Genomic DNA, 19,253 nt, shown 5'->3' on the forward strand with positions numbered 1-19,253 from the left:
AGCATATCTTCATGGAGCTCGCTTTTCACACAGGTGTACCTTCATGCTGGAACAGGTTTGGGTCACCAAGTTCAAGTGAAGGGAAAAATCAATGCTACTGCATTCAAAGGCATTTTATACTATTGTGTGCCTCCAAGTCTGTGGTAAAAATTTCAGAAAGAACCACATATGGCTGGGAAAATCCCAATACTTTGGTCCATATAGTGATTATTGTGATATGTGCATTCTGAAGAAAGTGTATTCCGACCCCAAATTACTTACAATGTTAATTTTCTGCTTTACAAACAAAAGAAAATGATATTTCTATATTGCTTTTGTAACCATATACTGTACATATGTCTCAGATTTGGACCTGTAATGATGATGGACTTCTAAACATGAATTCAAATCTCTCCCATTAAGCTTCCACTGCTGGACCCTTGAGTAAAGCCCTTATCCCTCAACTGCTCAGTTGTATGAATGGGATAATTGTAAATCACTCTGGATAAGGGCTTTCTTCCAAATGGAAATGTAAACGTAAATTTGGTTGTACTTTACTTGCCCTCTCAGTTTGTTTTTAAATAACATTTACATATGACACACACTCTAGCAGCTGCAAACAGGCGTTTTTTTTTTAAAGCTTAATTTTTTTTTGTCTCGAATTTGCAGTGTTACTGAGAAAACAGGAAGCGTCCTGAAATTCCTGTCCAGAAGACATATAAAGGGCTGACACTGGAGACTCCTTCCTTAAATGTTAAATAAAAGCTTCCCTACAAAAAATAAAAAAACATTCTAATGCAAAGCCTCTACTGTAATTTAATGTGATTACAGTAGAGTACAGTTTTTGATTGTGTGATTGCACAATCAAAAACAATAACATGCCCGAACAAACATCACATCCTTTGATATATTTTTTTTTTTACAGAAAAATTATCCACTTTTGTGGCACGTTTGCAATAAACAGTGCAATCTGTTCCAAAGATCCATGTTTACATTTGACTCCGTATCATATAAACCTTTGAATTGCTGCCGGTAACCATGTTGTAACAGAAAACGAATCGAGACGTTCTAACCAATCGGACAGTGTCGTGGCGTAAACAACTATAGAAACATTCTCACTGTGGTGATTTTGATGCTTGACTTCACGCCAGGTAGAGCGGTTGTTAGAAAATTGGTGGCCATTAAATTTGTTCACCTGCAGCCACATTATAAAGTGCGTAAAGAGATCATAAGGGTCGAGCCCTGGCCATGGCCTGGAGCCCTGGCCGCCACCAGATGTGACTTTAATGAGCCTTTACTAAGCGTGCAGTAGGGCGACATCATCCATTCAGGCATTTTTTCCCTTCTGGTTTAATTACTTACTGTGTCTAGTAAATGTTTTAAAAAGGAAATCTGTCGCTGCATGGTGATTATACTAATGGTACAGAACACGCTGTAGTCACACAAAACATTTCCTTACTAACTTTTATAGGGCGAAGCGAGTGTTTAGTAGGATGAATATTACACGGCTGTCTCTTAAGGGAACAGTTTGATTCAGATTAAAAAGAGCCCAAGGGAGGGGTGGCATACAATCTCTCTCCTCTATTCGCATCAATCACAGTGACATCGGCCAATCACAGAGCATCTGTGAGCTTATGTTTGAGGAAGTGGGCGGATAGCATTTTTCTCGGAGTGTGTTACGTCGTGCCCTGAGACACCATGAGCAGCGGTTCAAGGTCGCTCTCGGAGGAAGCATGTGACTCACCTTCCTTGAGTAATATCATGAGAAAAAGGAACAAACAGTATAGTGAAACGAATGCACTTTGCATCACAGAGCGAAAGATTTCAGCTTTGCAAACTGTAATTCGGTTATTGTTTACGTCAATACCAACATTTTATTCCATATCAGTGACTATAGGCGTTTTCACCTATTTTCAACACTCATCATAATTATAGTATACATTATAGTGTGTTAGCCTATAAATCATTTTTTTACACTTTATGGTCAAAAGTTTGTGGACACCTGACCCTAAGATTTATATGTGCTTTTTGAACATCCCAGTCCACATTTAGTCACCATTTGTTTTAAAAAAAAAACTCCACTCTTCTGAGATGTTGTTCCACTATATTGTAGATTGCGCAGTTAGCAAACTGATCTTATACTCAGGTGTCCACAAACTTTTGTCCATACAGTTTATGTTGATTTTATAAAGGTGTAATTTACATTCCAATGGATATACATATGTGAGACTTTTTTTATCCAAAAATAGCTTGAAAATTTTTTTGTATAAACTTCATATTATCAGTACAAAGAATATAAAAAGAGTATTGAAAAAATAGAAAACAGGCAGCAATTACCGCTTTTTGCTCTGAGATTTTCAAAGCGCACATGCCCTGGAGAGTAAATCATGTCTGAATGTCTGAATCAGTCCAACACCAACACACTGACCCATGCCTGCAATCCCATGAGCCTCGGTGTGGCACGCCAGGCCCTCCATGCACTTTTTACCCCCAATGATGACTAAAATGGCATGACTAATATGCTGCTGCCTCCCCGATGAGGCCTAATGTATGGATTTGTTACAGGAAATCCCAGGCAGTGTAACCCTGGCTGCTTTCATATCCAAACACCGAGCAGAGCCGGGGAGGAGCAGCTGCAGCTGTGTGATGCTATTAGCCGTGGTGATTAGCAAAGGGACTCTGCGCACCATGTGGAGAGGGAGTCAGAATGAGCAGCATGAACCAAGGGCTACGTGGGATATAGCTAGAGTAATGATTGTGAGTTTGTGTGTGTGTGTGAGACATACAATAATAACTGTGCAAACTACAAGTGATGTCCACTGTGTCTGCTTCCTCCCTCCAGTTCCACACACGGATATTTTGAGTGTTCACGCACTCGTATTGTAAACTCGAGTACCACAAATCTATTTACACATACGTGATATAAAATCGTAAGAACAGAATTAGAATCTGACAGTTCACATCCAATCCAATTATTTCCATTCAGTGTAATGAAACTTTCCATAAACATCAGATTTGTGACACAAATGTTCATTTTGGGAGCAAAATTTCATATTAAAGTTTAATATTACTTTTTTTGACCTAAAGTACTGTAGCTTTCGCTATGTAATACTTACAGTGTTTCGCTAAGTCGAAGCTAAACGGCTAATTCAATAGCTATAGGACCAAATATATTTCACAACAAGACAACGGAGCAGATTTTCGGTGCATCTTTTGACATGCTAATGATATAATATTAGCCACAAGTTGCTAGATAGGTGAGTTACCTCAGTTCATAGATAATTTTCATAATTGTACCGATGAAGAAAGCTAATGTTGGCTAATCTGTGCTTATTTGGTCCATTTATAGACAATATGGGTTAGCAAAAGAAATTTTTTAATCAGCATTCATACATTATTTGCATTTGTTCCTGATACGTTTGATACGTTACGAAATACGAATACGTTTGATATGTTACGAAAATACCTGAATTATCTGATTATATAATAGGATCTAAATTTTTGAAGGTTCCATCAAGAAACATTAAAATACAAAGAATAGAGCAGCCAAAGACTCTGCCTATAGAAAGCTGTCCATTAAGTCAGTGACCATAAAAGGACTGCTTTACTCAGAGAAGCAATGAAGAGGCAAAGGATACATCTAGGAGCCGGAGTGATCCACGACTAAGATTAGAGACACTATATACAGCACAGCCATTACCGCTTACAAGTGTAGCGCGTTCTAAGCCATCGGAAACCCTTTTTTTTTTTTAACTCAGCAAACTTGAAAAAAGGTTCTCTGAGCGGATGAGACACTTGGCACAACATTTGGCAGAAGCCCACCACTGTTCATGGCTCTGAGAACAGCATCTGAAGCAGGAAGCATAGTGTTGCTAGCATGCATTACAAGATTCAAGATTTTAATTGTCACAAACATAGTTATATACAGAATATAACTTCAAAACCTGATACTACTTAAAAACCTTCAGAAAACCTGACCGGCTGCTAAAAATTGTTCATTAAATATAACAGACTATAAATTTAAAATAAGATCAAATATGATAACATTATGATCACCTGTCTAATATTGTGTTGGTCCCAAATATTGTGTTTTGCTGCCAAAACAGTTCTGACCTGTAGATCATTACAACATTTACTTTTTCAACAGTTTGAGCTACAGGAGCTCATCTGCTCATCAGCCTTCGCTCCCAATAGTCATCAATGAGCCTCGGCCGCCAGGGTCCCTGTCACCGGTTTACCACTGTTCCTTCCATGGACCACTTTTGATAGATACTGCCTGCAGACTGGGAACATCTCCCAAAAGCTGCAGTTTTAAAGATGCTCTGACCCAGTCGTCTAGACATCCATAAAATCCTTACGCTTGCCCATTTTTCCTGCTTCTAACACACAACTTTGAGAACAAAATGTTCACTTATTGCCCAATAAATCCCACCCACTAACAGGTGCCATGGTGAAGAGATATTCAGTGTTATTTACTTCAATTGTCAGAGGTCATAATGTTATGCCTGATCGTTGTATTTAAATGTGCTAACGGGAAGGTCAGATTGTATGGAATGTAATCAGCAGGGACCAGAAAGTTCTGAAAGTTCTAGAATGGCCCAGTCAAAGCTCAGATCTCAAAATGATCTAGAATCTGCTGCATTTGTCTAATATGACTGATCCTGAGTGATTCGGCCTAAAAGAATGGAAAAAAATAAAAGGATCTGCATCTCAGGAGAAACTCTGAATATACTGGCGTCATAAGATACCACTAGCATAACCACAGAGCCAATTTCATTAAAAAAAAGTATCCCTATATATTTATAGAGATTCGTTGGTGTAGTACAGTAGCTACAAGAAAGCAGCTAACTCAGGAAAGCGCATCTTAAAAATTGCTCGAATGATCATGGTATTAGTTTCACACGGTCATATCACCGAGCCCTGTTATGAATGTGGATCACAATGCGATAATTGTAAGGTAAGATTTAGAGTACAGGCGGTAAAACAGGGTCATAGACAACAGCTGGTGTAGGGAATGGCAATGAGCGAGACGGAGGGAGAGAGTGCTAGATAGAGACATAGGGACAGGGAGGGCAGCATGGTGGCACATGTGTGCCTCTGTGTATCTGACCTGATTGCAAATCAGCCCTGAAATCTCTGCAGCCTAGAAGTCTTTCTTTCTCTCTTCTCAAAAATATTTTATGGCGTCGAATCGCGTTTCACATTCCCATACCAAGCAGAGGATAAATGTCTGTATGTGCATGTTGTACTAAAAAAGATGTTCCTAATAAAAAAACGAGCGAGTGTCTTTCAGGATCAGCGTGCGAGCGAGAGAGTTTGGGGGCCAAAGGCAGGGTAAAATGGAGACGGGGCGGGCGGAGCTGCAGCCGGGTCCTTGCGAGGCATTTGCAATTTAAAACAGAGGCTCGGGCATAATGAAAATGTAAAGCAGTGGTTTTATTTTATTCAGTGTGGCAGATTCGGAATCCCAGAGATGCTGCACTCAAGCAATCAGTCCATTAATAATTGAATTTGGTGGAGGAAGTGTGAGAGGCGAGTGTGAGAGGCGAGTGTGGAGACGCTGAACCCGACACACACACACACACACACACACACACACACGCACACACACACACTGCACCCCTCACACGCAGCAGCCAATTAGACATCTTCATTTGGTGACATGGGTTTGGGCATGGTCGAGGGTTTGGCCACTTTAATGGGGTATGCCAGATCCCAGAGCAGGGGGTGGGGGACAGAGAGAGAGAGAGAGAGAGAGAGAGAGAGAGAGAGAGAGAGAGAGAGAGAGAGAGAGATGAGGCTTGTTACTCTGCCCTGAGAGACCTGGCCCCTCCAAAAAAACAGCTGCATCATTCAAAGGCCGCCTCCGGGCAGAGCAGGAGTGATATAATGAACTGTGCATGAGCTAGCCAGTAACACACATGCATACACATGTGCACACACACACACACACACACACACCCTGGCGATAATCAGTGCACCTACAGAAGCAAGACTGCTATGAAATGATTAAATCATTATGGATAATGAAATGAATGTGAATACAGGAACTGGGGCTGCTTTCACATTTGCAGCCTTTAGTCTGGTTTAATGGAACACTGATGCTTTTGGCCCTTCAGGTTGTGCTCCTTGAAAGCAGGGGTGAACACACCAATCACGCTCAGGTACACACTAAAACAACCAACTAAACTGTTGTTGTTTTTGTTGTTTTTTCACAAATACATAAAACAAACAGGGATTCAGGGAGAGGTAGGACTTCAACCTGTCGTTTTTGAAGCCAGTGATTCAGCTGTTCAGATGTATTTGGTGGAGCCCAAGGATTTATTTTAACATGCCGACCTGCAAGATGCAAAATGTAGTGCTGTAAAAATGTTTCTTCTTATTCCTATATCCTATAACACAATGTGATCTGGAAAAGCTGGACTAAGGATTTGTCCAAACGATGGTTAAGGTGGTTCCACAATTTATCGATCTTACGGTGACATAGCGATGCAACAGAATTGTACAAATATTTTAGGTTTCACATGGCAGGCAAATACATATATACAGTATATTATATATATGTTTAATTATTAACTTATTATAGTATACTACCCCATACTTATCACCGTTCTTTAAGACTTCTGGGCAGGCAAGGCCATGTCTCGTAATTGGTTATTTTCTATATTTTCAAGCTACGATGGGGTCATCGAGTTGTATCTATATAAGTCTGGGTCTACCTGTATATGAGTTACTAATTTATTTAAAAAATAATGTGTAATTTGTGTAATAAAGAATGCTCTGTGACGGAGCATTCTGTAAGGAGATCAGTGTTTTGAGGTAAATCGGATGGTTGAAAATATGCACCCAAATATTTACTAGATGCTCCGGACCTGAACTCTGAACTCTAATTGTGCTATGATGAAGTGTAGCACAAAACTCCACGAGTCAGGTGCAAACTTTTTTTTGCCATCGGCATGTCTCTCTCCACTTCTTCATCTCCTTCAGCCTTGCTTTCTCCCTAAGTGTTAGCGCAGATCCACCTGGCTCGCTTGCACCAGCTAATCAACATGCAGCAATGTGCATTATCAAACGAGATGTGCATCAGAGAAAGAAGGGGTGGGGGGGTGGGGGGTGTACTTTAGGTCACCAGATGCTTACTGAGCCAGGAGGAAGAGCTAGCCTCTGTGTGATACCACCTGAGAGATGAGGACTTGCTGTGTTGTACCCACCTCCCATCATGTACACACACACACACACACACTATTAGAGATCAGTGAAATACCCCAGGGCATTTCTTCTTAAGGCCAAAAGAGGACATGCCCTAAAAAACTTTCCCACGGGTGGTGCTACAGAGGTTCGTGTCTGTGTACGATAGATGGATATAAACAATAACAACAAAACACACACTAATCTCAAGGCCACAGAGGAATTTACACAATGTAATTTACATCATGAAAATCTCATTGCACTTCTCTCTCTCTCTCTCTCTTTCTCTCTCTCTCTCTCACGTTGATTCTGGTGCCTCAACCTTGTTCTGGATAGAGATATTCAGACTGTCAGTATAAACTGCCTCTGTTTTCATTTTGCATTTATTTCAATGCCAGATTCAGGGCATACATTTTTCATCACCTGCTAAGCCATGAATAAAAGATTAAAAAAAAAAAAAAAGAAAAAAAAGAAAAGAACCGAAGGGGAGGAAAGAGGAGAGCGAGGCCAAGAGAGAGAGAGACAGAGAGTGAGAGAGAGAGAGAGAGAGAGAATCACTTGTTATGTGAAGTCTGCACATTGTGCTGCATGAACTGCCTCTCTCTCTCTCTCTCTCTTTCCCTCTCTCCCTCTCTCTCGCCCTCATAATTCGAACATCGGGAGCCCTATGGCAGGGTAAAGAGATCATAATGTCGTTGAAGCTGTGAATCCTATCATCTTGGTGTTTTATAGATCTATCTATCTATCTATCTATCTATCTATCTATCTATCTATCTATCTGTCTGTCTGTCTGTCTGTCTGTCTGTCTGTCTGTCTGTCTGTCTGTCTGTCTGTCTGTCTGTCTGTCTGTACGTCTGTCCATCCACCCATCCATCCTCTCACACATCAGTCTATGGTTGACTTGATCAACATAGTGCTGAACTATCTGATTGTGTGTGTGTGTGTGTGTGTGTGTGTGTGTGTGTGTGTGGGTGTATGATAGAGAAAGAAAGAAAGCAAAATAGAGAGAGAAAGAGAGAGAGAGAGAGAGAGAGAGAGAGAGAGAGAGAGAGAGGTGGTACTTTAAAGTTCAGTTAATGACTCTTTCACCCTCTTCCATGTGAATCAAATCATTATGACAATTTTGTCTGTAAAAAAGTTGGAAACTTTGTGAACTCTATTGTATTTGTATTAGTTTATAACAGATCTGTAGACTGCCATATAGAACAACACAGTCAGACAGACCAAGAGACAGACAGACGCCAGACAGGCAGAGAAAGAGACAAACAGTCATAGAGAGAGAGAGACAAAGAGACAGAAAGACAAACAGTGAGATATACACAGACATTCAAATGATGCAGACAGACAGGCAGAGAGTTGGATATGCCTCGATACTTGTTGGTCTTCACAGTGAATGTAAATATTCCTTGCACACACACACGCACACACACACACACACACACACACACAAAGGTAACAGCATGTATAAACACAATAAAAGAACTTAACGCAAATCACGCACAAGCCCCAATTCAAACACGTTTAACTACTAGTCCACTTACTGTACACACGACACATTAAGGTACTGCTGCAGAAAGCTGAACCCCAAAACCCCATGTGTGTATATGTGTGTGTATACGTGTGTGGGGGTGGGGGGTTTGCCGCAGGGGCACCTCAAGGCAAAAACATACACCTGCCGTGAAATAAGCACTGATAACACACTTGAGCAATTGTATTTCACTCTGAAATGTGCTCTCCGCAAGACAAGAGCACACACACACACACACACACATGCACATATCTATATATCATGACCTTGCAGTATATATAGCAGCCTTTCTCCTTATAGCATCTGTGAGTGTCATCTCATTAGAAGCCTAGCCATACATCCCTGCAGGACTTTCTCTCCTGGTGCCAATTTCACACAATCTCTCTGAAAGCTGACAATTCAACATCAGACACAAGAAAATGCGCCGGATCCCGAGTCCTGGGATGGAAAGCTGAGCGTATACTTACTGTGGGGAAAAAAAATCAAACGTCTACAGAGAGCTTTAAAATATAAAGAAACGCTTATGGAGTTTAGTTAATCAGCATCCGTAATACAAAAGACAGACGAACAGACAGAAAAGTCGGACAGACAGACAAACGTGAAGACAAAATGCGAGAGCGAGAGAGACAGAGCTGTTACTAATTAGGCATGAAAAAGTGCCTTCTCAGCAAAAGAATGCCACGCATAAAGCGCTTGTGCCTGTTTTCTCCCTCTCCTTCCCTCTGTATGTGTGTGTGTGTGTGTGTGTGTGTGTGTGTGAGTGTGTGTGAGTGTGTGTTACATAATTCCTGTGTGAAAATAATGCACTTGTTCACAGCCTCTCAGAAACAATCATCTTAGCCTGTATAAAGCTGCAATGTGCAATATTGACCAAGAAATCAGGCACTTACTGTAACAACTATCACTATCTCTTTTTCAGACACACACACTCACACTCACACACACACACACACACACACTCAGACCTTTACTACACTCAGCTCTGGGAGTTCAGATGCCCTGGCAGTTAGAGATTATGCCGGTGTCATCCCGAATCCCACCCTCTCCTCGCAAACACACTCATTCACAAGTCATTCGAACACAAGTGCTAAACTGAACACTATATTATTTTCCATTCAAGTGGGTAAAATGTTAAAACACACACTGTTGCTTGGCAACTGGGTCATACGGATGCTGGACATAGAAGCTAGATACTGACTAAGGCTTTAACTAGCAGTCTAGCAAACATTAGTTTATTAGTCTAGTCCAGGGGTCACCAACCTTTTTGAAACTGAGAGCTACTTCTTGGGTACCGATTAAAGTGAAGGGCTACCAGTTTGATACACACAGTTTTCAGTTTGATCTGAAATAACAAATTTGCTCAATTTACCTTGTATTATATGTTAATTATTAATAATTAATGATATTCATCTATGTGAAGACACTGATCATGTTAATGATTACTCATCATTATTACTCATCATCACTATTTTTTGAGGCCCGCGGGCTACTCATGTGGTCCTTTGGTCCACGTTGGTGACCCTGGTTTAGTCAGTAATGAATGGACATTCGGGGCCACCCAGATGAGGATGGGTTTCATTTTGTGTTTGGTCCTTTCAAGGTTTCTTACTCATCCCATCTAAGTAAGTTTTTTCTCTGCCATAGTCGCCACTGGTTTGCTCATGAGGGATAAACCTATAGGCAACTTATACATTCATATTTTATAATCTGTTTTTCTCTGTAAATCTGCTTTGGGAAAATGTCTGTTGTTAAACACGCAATACAAAAAAGATTGAATTGAATTGAAGGTCAATGTTAATGTAGAAAAGCGAAAGTCACATGACTTCATGTAGAAAAAACAAAGACGCGTTTGTTCTGTGGTGCTCATCGCAGCTGCACAATTGTGCAGTACTCTTAAGATCAGACTTAGGGGCAATTAGGTTTTTTGTGAGGGGTACCCCCCTTACACACACACACTTCAAGGTTTTTCCACCCAGTTTAGCCAGTTCTCACCTATCATACAACATCTGTCTAGGGGAAATTTAGGGGAAGTGATAATTCTGTGGTTAAGGCTCTGGTTTACTGATCAGAAGTTCATGGGGGCTCAGTCCCCACTATTGCCAAGCTGCCACTCTTTGGCCCCTGAGCAAGGCCCTTAACACTCAGTGTTATCATAGCTGAGCCTGCGCTCTGACCTCAGCTGCCTAACATAATGGGACATGCGATGACAGAGTTTCACTGTGATAGAAAGTACATGTGACAAGATTAAAGTATCTTTCTTTCTTTTTTTCCTTCTGGATATACAGTATGAAGCTGGTCAAACATACTTTTAGGAACTTTTGCTCAAGCTTCAACACTGGAACATACATGAGTTGACAGATGAGACTGAGACTGAAACAGAGGAACATAAAAATGAGCCAAATTTGCTCACCTTGATTCCCAAACTCAAATGGCTGTGCCATCTTCTGGATTCAAAAGTGTTCTCCAGATCAAGACATTCTTGATAAGAAGATAAAAATTTTGTTCTCATTATAACACTTTGCTTTGACCACAGACTAAACCGTCATTCAATTGAATCTATTAATGATGCTTTTGATAGAATCAGTTGTATTTTATTATCTGAATATTAAAAAAAACATAAACTTTCAATGCGACTCATAATTCTCAGAATCATCTCATTCTGTGCTGGTCAGATTAATGAATAGATATATATATATATATTATATTAATAGATATTGCTTAGATAATTACGGTAAGCTAATCGAAAGGGTAATTCGTTTTGACGTCCATTAACCTACGTACCGTACGACCATTTATTTTACAACCTTAGAAATTTTTTATGAAGGCTGTGAGGTAAGATGTGTTTCCACCAAATGTTTTTGGGTTTCTCATGAACACAGCCGCATGAGTAATTAGAACGCTCATGGTTGTTTCCTGAAGATCTGAGATCGGTGTGCAAATGTAGTGTTCTTCAAGATTAAGGACCAGAGTGTGCTGTTCATGTGGAATTCTCACAAACATGGTGAACGGAGCAGCGGAGTAAAAGGAGCAGCTGTGTTATTGAATGCTGTTGCAGCAGCAGGAAAAAGAAGCTCGACTAAATAAAGGTCAGCTGTACGTTAGGAAGCTGTGAGGGAGAAACTTCAGCACTCTGTATGGCCCGAACAGAGACCTCTCCAGCAGTCGAAGTATATTAGCATCAAACCACACACACAGTGATGCAGAAACATAACACACTATCACATTGCCTCTCTCTCTCTCTCTCTCTCTCTCTCACACACACACACACACACGCATACACACAACTCCAAATGAGATCTCTTACACCAGCCCTCTGCTTGCCATCCATTTTTAATGGGCTGATTAAAAGCATGGCTTCCCCAATGAATCACACCATGCCTGAGAGAGAGACAGAGAGAGAGAGAAAGAGAGAGTGAGGGAGCGAAAATGAGCAGAGGAGTCAAATGGGTTCACGGCAGAGGAGGAGACAGAGAGAGTGGGCAAAAGGAAGGGAGGGCGAGAAGGAAGGAGGGAATAGCGAATGCAGCAGTGATGTCTCTTTTGAAGCGCTCGCAAGGCCACACAGTGCTAAGGGCATGGCTGAGGAGAGTCAAATACACACACACACACACTCACACACACACACACACACACACACACACACACACACACACACACACACACACACATATATATGTACATAAACATACAAAATACAATACTAAGCTAAGCTAACTGAAAACTGAAAACAAGGCCCTCCTTATAAGAAGCAGGACACGTCAGAGAATACCAGAAGCGGTTTATTCTCAGGGCTGGGAGACATGATTGGCACTGGCGCATATTTAAAATGCTCCTGCTCTCACTAAACATGATTTATAAATGGACAGCCTCTCTGAAAGGGTCGATGATGATCATACTGTATAACGAGATGCTTGCACCGCTTTTCTTTAAAAACACCACAATGACCAATATTCATCAGTAATCAACATGCAAAAGGCATCACAAACTTCTTTAATGAACGACTCCATTTTCACTTTCCCACAATGCTACTCAACTGCCTGCTCTCATCGGCTCCAGTGAGACTTCTGTTGTTTTCGTCGTACTTTATAAGTGGTAATTTGTGAGTTGCAAGTAATGGCGTCATTTCCCACCTCGGTACGTTTGAAACGTGTGAAGTGGGGGGAAAAGAAAAAAAAAATGGATGCCTCTATGGAGGCTTGTCTTTTGTCTTGTCTTTAGGAGCATGTAATGCTACTAAAGAGCTACTTTTACCCCGCTTTTATTACCCTAAGCTCTATTAATACAGTTCTACAGCAACGTTCGTGCGAAAAATCTGAGTGAAATTGCAACACAGCAACAATAGTCGGCCACAGCAAATATATTAGCAAAAAACTAGCCGGCTAATATAATGCTAATGTTATAATGTTGACCATTTCCTTCTGAAATTACTGTAGTGGGATTACTGAAGTGTAGCATAATAGACTAAACCAAGTGTGAACTGATCTAAATCCTGCTCTAAACATTGATTATTTCTCTATTCATTCTTTTAAACTGTGCTAAAACCACTAAACATCTCTCACATGATGAAATCAGACTGGCTAAACACAACAAAAATATTTCACAAGGCTGGAGCTTTCCTTTCTTTTAAGTTTTTTTTCAAATCTCAAAAAAATAAATAAAATAAAATAAAATACTACATGTAAAAAGTAGTGACACTGATAGTCACCTTGAAAATCTTGTACAGTAAACACTCGTTCAGTCAGTGATGGAGAGTCGAATTAATGAGTTAAAGCATCTGTACACATGTACAGTATGTCATAAATCATCAAACCTAAGACATGAAAAAAAAGGCCAGCAAGTGTCAAAGTCCCTGCGAGACAATGATTTATCACACCCTAAAAAACGTAGCATAAAGACAGCTAGCAAAAGGATTTCATATGAAAATTATTACATCAAAACTTAGATAAACAAAAAGGATTTGAGAGCTTTTTTATTCAGCTAGATATTTTGTTTATTTAGAATTATTTGTTATAATGTTAACTGGTTATTTATGGTGTCATGGTTGATAGCAGGTTGGAAATTGTTCTATGAAGTGTTTTGTGCAGCTCAGACCAAAACCACACAGTCAGCAGTAGCTAGTTATCCATCTGATGGTAGTTAGTTAGCTATAAAACAAGCTGTACAATGCATGTGTGTGTTTGGCTATGTTTGATTTATTTAGCTAGCTTCTTTTACTGATAATAAACAGCTTGCTTTAGTATATTGTTACATGGTATTGCTTGAAAACAAAGACACATTTTAAAAGTGTGCCTCAGTAACTCAAGACCAGGCTAACTAACTAGCACCTAACCAGCTAGCAACAAAACTAGCTAGCAATGAAAAACAGCAATGGGAGTGTTTTCACAATCAATGTATATTCATACAACAAAGATGTAGAGATATTTGTTGTTATAATCTTTCGTGCAGGTGCGATTTATGATCGTTTAATTTTTAGAAAAATGACACATTGAGCTTCACATAACCGAGATTGAAAGTGTGCCGGTGTGCAAATCCATTCGGGAATGTTCCATTCGACATTACCATATTAATAATAACAGCTAAACACGCTACCTCAAATAAGGAGCACGCTTAATCTACCCGAGGCAGGCACACACACAGTCTGCTCAGTCTGAGCTTCCTCTAAGCCATAACCTGCTTTCCAAGGTCTAGTCCCCCTCTTAGTGTGCACCACGGGTGAGGGATGAAAGAGAGCTGAGGAGATCCTGCTCATGCCTCGTCTCAGCCCCGCTCATCCTGTGACCTTGTGCCAGGCCTTGTTGTGCCATGGACTAGCTCTACAATACAAGCCCCTCGAGGTTCTCTATATAACCTTCAACCTTCCAGACACACAGGAGGACAGAACTACAAAGCAGGAAAGGCCATGGCCAGTGCAGTAACAAGATGTCTCCAAATAAATAAATAAATGAAATAAAAAACCCTCAGAAGCACGCACACGCCGAAGCGCAAGTATTTCAAAAAAATTGAGCCGACATAGAAGAGTACACGTAGGTCACAATTGCTGAATAAGCTGCATTCCGGAAATTCTTCGAACCCTCATAGGAATGTGAATCTGTTCCACGCTTTCGGAGTAATTTTCTACAAATGGACACAAGGTCATTCCAGAGATACGTATAAAACTCTAAAGAATCAGGCGTCTTGGTGCCAGAATCGCTCGCTGAATAAAAAAAAACAAAAAAAACCCACTTCCAAATGTATTGATGTTACTATTAAACCGGGATTTTGTTCGCAAATGGGTTCAGATGGTGGGAATTCATTTTCTAACGCCACGGATATGGACGCTTGGAGGCGGATCACGGTTTTATATTAACACAAGCTAACTCAAGAGGCAAACTCATCAACCAGATCCACGGAAACCATTTATTTTTAAGCTGTTATTTTAGATATAAAAAAAAGTTTCGAAGCTGCTATGGCCAGAATGCCTGACTCCAAACTCCTGCAAGCGTTGAAGATATGCGATGAACATGTATGACACCATCGTAACTTGAAACTATCATAAGTGGAGACATGACCTAGCCTACTATTAAAGAATAGTGATATGTATGGGGTAGTATACTGGCATTTGGTAATAAAAATGTGATTATTATAAACAGTCAGTTACATTGGCCATAATGGTACAATTCAAGTGTCTAACAGCAAGCAATTGATAACATCAACCATGATGAAACTATAATGAATAGACATTTGGTGTCAGCCAGATCAGGATGTGCTCCTTTTTGAGTCTGGTTCCTCTCAAGGTTTCTTCCTCATACCATCTAAGGGAGTTTTTTCCTCATCACTGGCTCACTAATTAGGGATAAACTTAGAGGGACTAATTTATGTCACTATCATTATACTTGCATTCTATTTAACTCCACAAAGCTGCTCTATACACTATATGAAGCACTATACAAGTAAAACTGAATTGACTTGAGTTGAATTCAAATCAAGCACTGTGTGATTATATAAAAAATCCTCTATAATCTTTATACAGTTGTGGTAACAGCTGTATCACACTCTCCTCCCACTATCTCCCCATAACAGCATATCCTGGAGTGTTTTATTTCTCACTTAACCCACTTACTCACATTCCCAACACACTCATAGCAGCCTTTTCCTTATATTTTATGAAGCTGTTTGTGTATAAATCGTATCACTGGGCAAACCCTCTTTTTTTACTGTTCAGGCATGCATTTGTTAAAAACATATCCCTTTTTTTTTTGGCCTAACAATCTCTTAAAGTCTCAGCTTATTAGTTATTCATCATATTATTCAGTAACTATGATCAATAATTCAGCTGCTACAGTGAAACTAATAGGAAAAGTGTGTAGTTATAAGAGTGAAGAATGTGAGCCTGGACACATGGCTGATGTACTCTGGGAGTTTAAGTGGTAAAGAGGGGGAGAAGGTAGATTGATATAATTATTCTACGACTCTTAAGCATAGTCGATGCATGTTTTTTTTTTTTAGCCTTAATAAGGAATCTGACTGGTCCGAAGAGCTCGCGTCATCATTATTTTTCTCGTACAGAACGCTCCGACGTGTTTTATCCCTTTACGCATTACTCATAAGCTCTCCTCATTAGATTCTGGCCCTCAGTGAGGATGACAGTGTGGAAGATTTCTCTCCAGCTATATCAGCCTCTCAAATGAGCCCTTTCAGGTCCACTGAAGCTTCATCAGCCCTTCTTTCAGCCCTGGCAGTGCTAACGCTAACCACTAACACCGCCGCTAACGCTATCCGGCTCGGCATATGTTCCATTCATCGCCACGTCACTCTTCATTTGTAATTATTTCCTCCTTTCTTCCTTTTTTTTCCGCCCGCTGCTCGCTCTTGTCTGTCTCTGCCGGGAGGACGGAGACCGCACCAGTATGATGACCTGTTCCAGGGTGTTAAATTTCTTGTCACAGTTGAAGAGAAAGCAAGGTGGAAATGGCAGCCACTGTCAGACACACACCGCGACGCATTAAGAGTATATTAATTATCTATTTCTTGAGTGCATCTAAGGATCTGCAGACATGAAGAAGCTGTTACACGTTACAGTGAGCGTGTGATACATGGACAGCATTTTAAGGAATCAGACATGATGGATAACAGAGGATGTAACGAAACACCACTGAGGCAATAAAGCACCTCCAGGGTTTTGCATAGAAAGGCATAAATGTATATACAAATTAACCACCTCAAAACACACAAACAAAAAGAGAGAAATTAAAGGAAATAACTGGATTTTTAGTTAAGTTTCATTGTTGATGTTATAAGAAATCAAACTCTGTTCTTTGTTTATATCATTTTTTGGACCTGAAATTTTCTCCACCTTCCTCCAAAACTATAATCTAAAAGAATTAAGTTCTAAAAGCAGCTATTCCGGTACTAAGGGTGGGATATGTAAAGGTGGAAAACAAGGCTTGTAAATATTCTTTGACAATGACAATGTTTCGTTAAAGAACACAGGAAATGTCGGCAGTCACCAGCAGGTGTGAGAGGTGTAAAAGAGATAACCGATTTAGGTCCAAAACTATACTGGTGTAAGTGTTAATACGGTGAGAAGATGTGGCAGCTCACTATTTAGCATGGTGGATTCTGATTGGAATTGTGAGTTCAAATTAAAGCACCACCAAGCAGCCATTGCAGGGCCCCTGAGGAAGGCTCTCAAATGCTTAGTTGTATGAATGAGATAATTATAAATGGTTCTGGATAAGGACAGACAGACAGACAGACAGACAGACAGACAGACAGACAGACAGACAGATAGTAGAGCTGTAGATTAAATACAACAGCTAAGGGCATAGGAAGATAGGGAAACGTAGCAGTCAGATGTTATTTAACATGTTTGGAAGGAGTCTCCATTTTTAGCAGAGATAAAGCTGTTTGTTATGTTAATATTTTGTTTCCTTCTGTAACTCAAATCTTACATTTCTTTGTATTATTTACAAATTTTCTCCTGGTGGTCTAGTGGTTAAGACGCAGCGCTCCCACCGCTGCGACCCGGGTTCGATTCCCGGTCAGGGAACCATCCCCAGCCACTCTCAGTGCCGGTCCCAAGCCCGGATAAATTGGGGAGGGTTGCGTTAGGAAGGGCATCCAGCGTAAAAACATGTGCCAAATCAAACGTGCTGAGGATCCGCTGTGGCGACCCCTAACGGGAGAAGCCGAAAGAAAGTTATGTTAATATTTTGTTTCCTTCTGTAACTCAAATCTTACATTTCTTTGTATTATTTACAAATTTTCTCCTCCCACCATAAAGATCTGGACTTCTTCTTATTTGTTTCATATCCAGTCTGCTTTCAGGCAATACGTTATTTGCAATAATCGAAAGTATAATTACCGAAAATATTCACTTTTGGAACGATGCGGACCTGAGCGCGAGCGTGAGCCCGAGACGAGTTACAGCTTCTAAATAAAGCCCCGGCTTTCTGCCCGCCAAGAATGAAATGTAAAGGAGGAATGAAGAGGTGAGCGTGAGTTCAGCTCGGGATTAAAAGGCTACGAGAGTTTATGTATTGCTTAAAGCTTAAGACAGAAGGGGAGGAACAAAAGAGCCCAACAGATCCCTGTCATACCTTTCATTTTCCTCTTTCTCTCACCAACTCATTCACGAGCGCCTTAGAGCAACAAAGGCTTAATCTTACTCCAGCCGCATAAAGAAGAAGCTACGGGATGGTCTTGCGGTGTGCTGAGTGGGAGTCACCGCGAAGTCACTCAGTACGAGCGCTGAATTCTGGGGGGAAAAAAGAAAAAATCAATAGGAGCGAGGGCACCGGGTTAGAGCTCGCTAATGACCGCAGTGAAGACGGCATCAAAGGCTTGAAGGAATGCAGAGATTCCGAGTCAAATCGTTGTGCGATCTCATACAAGAGCTGCCCCCTTTGAGCTGTACAGCATTAACGGGTTAGTGTGTTTACAGGAATGTTATTTAACGAGCACATGTAAAGATATCTCACATTAGTTTTCATATATAGCATGCTTAGAGGATTTTACCAGTGAGCACACACACACACATACACACACACCTCCATACTGCAAAAGACACCTGCTCGCAGTCTGAAGCTGGGCTCAGGGCCTGCTGCTCCTCTTCCTGAACAAGCAGGCTTTTAATTTAGCTGCTGCAGGCCCACACTACGCACACTCGGCAGGTGCCAGCATCAGAGCTGCCAGAGCTCCACACACCAACCTGTCTGAGAGCGAAAAGGACTCGTACACAACCCAGGTCACCTGCAAACCCTTTGGCACCATTTCCATGCACAGATCTCTACACAGGATCAGTTCCACAAAGATGCACCTGCAGTTCACAAGTTCATTAGTGCTGTCAAGGTGCTTTTAATAATTATGTTTAAATGTTAAACCCAGGGTGTATCCCCCCCCAACCCCCCACCACCGCATGCACAAGGTTCCCAACATAGGCTCCTGATTCACGGTAGGATACGTGAAACAGTTACTGAAAGGTGAATGAAGGAATGAGTTAATAAACATGTTAATATTTAAACTCAATGGGAAACAAATATTTTTTACTAGTGAAAAATCATGAGAAATCACGATAACA

General features: G+C 40.7%; 1 protein-coding gene and 1 non-coding gene across 3 annotated transcripts in view; one reads left to right on the top strand and one right to left on the bottom strand.

Moving 5' to 3' along the window:
* The window catches only part of kiaa0825 (KIAA0825 ortholog), a 135,842-nt gene that overhangs the window by 26,761 nt on the left and 89,828 nt on the right, over nt 1-19,253 (bottom strand). The window contains exon 20 of one of the 2 annotated variants that reach the window (XR_006924695.1): nt 18,274-18,431. The exons of the other annotated variant lie outside the window; for it this stretch is intronic. The gene's annotated coding sequence lies outside the window, so the exon portion shown is untranslated. The remainder of the gene's footprint in view (nt 1-18,273; nt 18,432-19,253) is intronic. 2 annotated transcript variants of the gene reach the window in all.
* On the top strand, nt 17,651-17,723 carry trnag-ccc. Its single transcript has one exon. It is a non-coding gene; the product is annotated as a tRNA-Gly (tRNA).

Source organism: Silurus meridionalis, chromosome 27 (genome assembly GCF_014805685.1).
Source record: "Silurus meridionalis isolate SWU-2019-XX chromosome 27, ASM1480568v1, whole genome shotgun sequence".
Lineage (NCBI taxonomy): Eukaryota > Metazoa > Chordata > Actinopteri > Siluriformes > Siluridae > Silurus > Silurus meridionalis.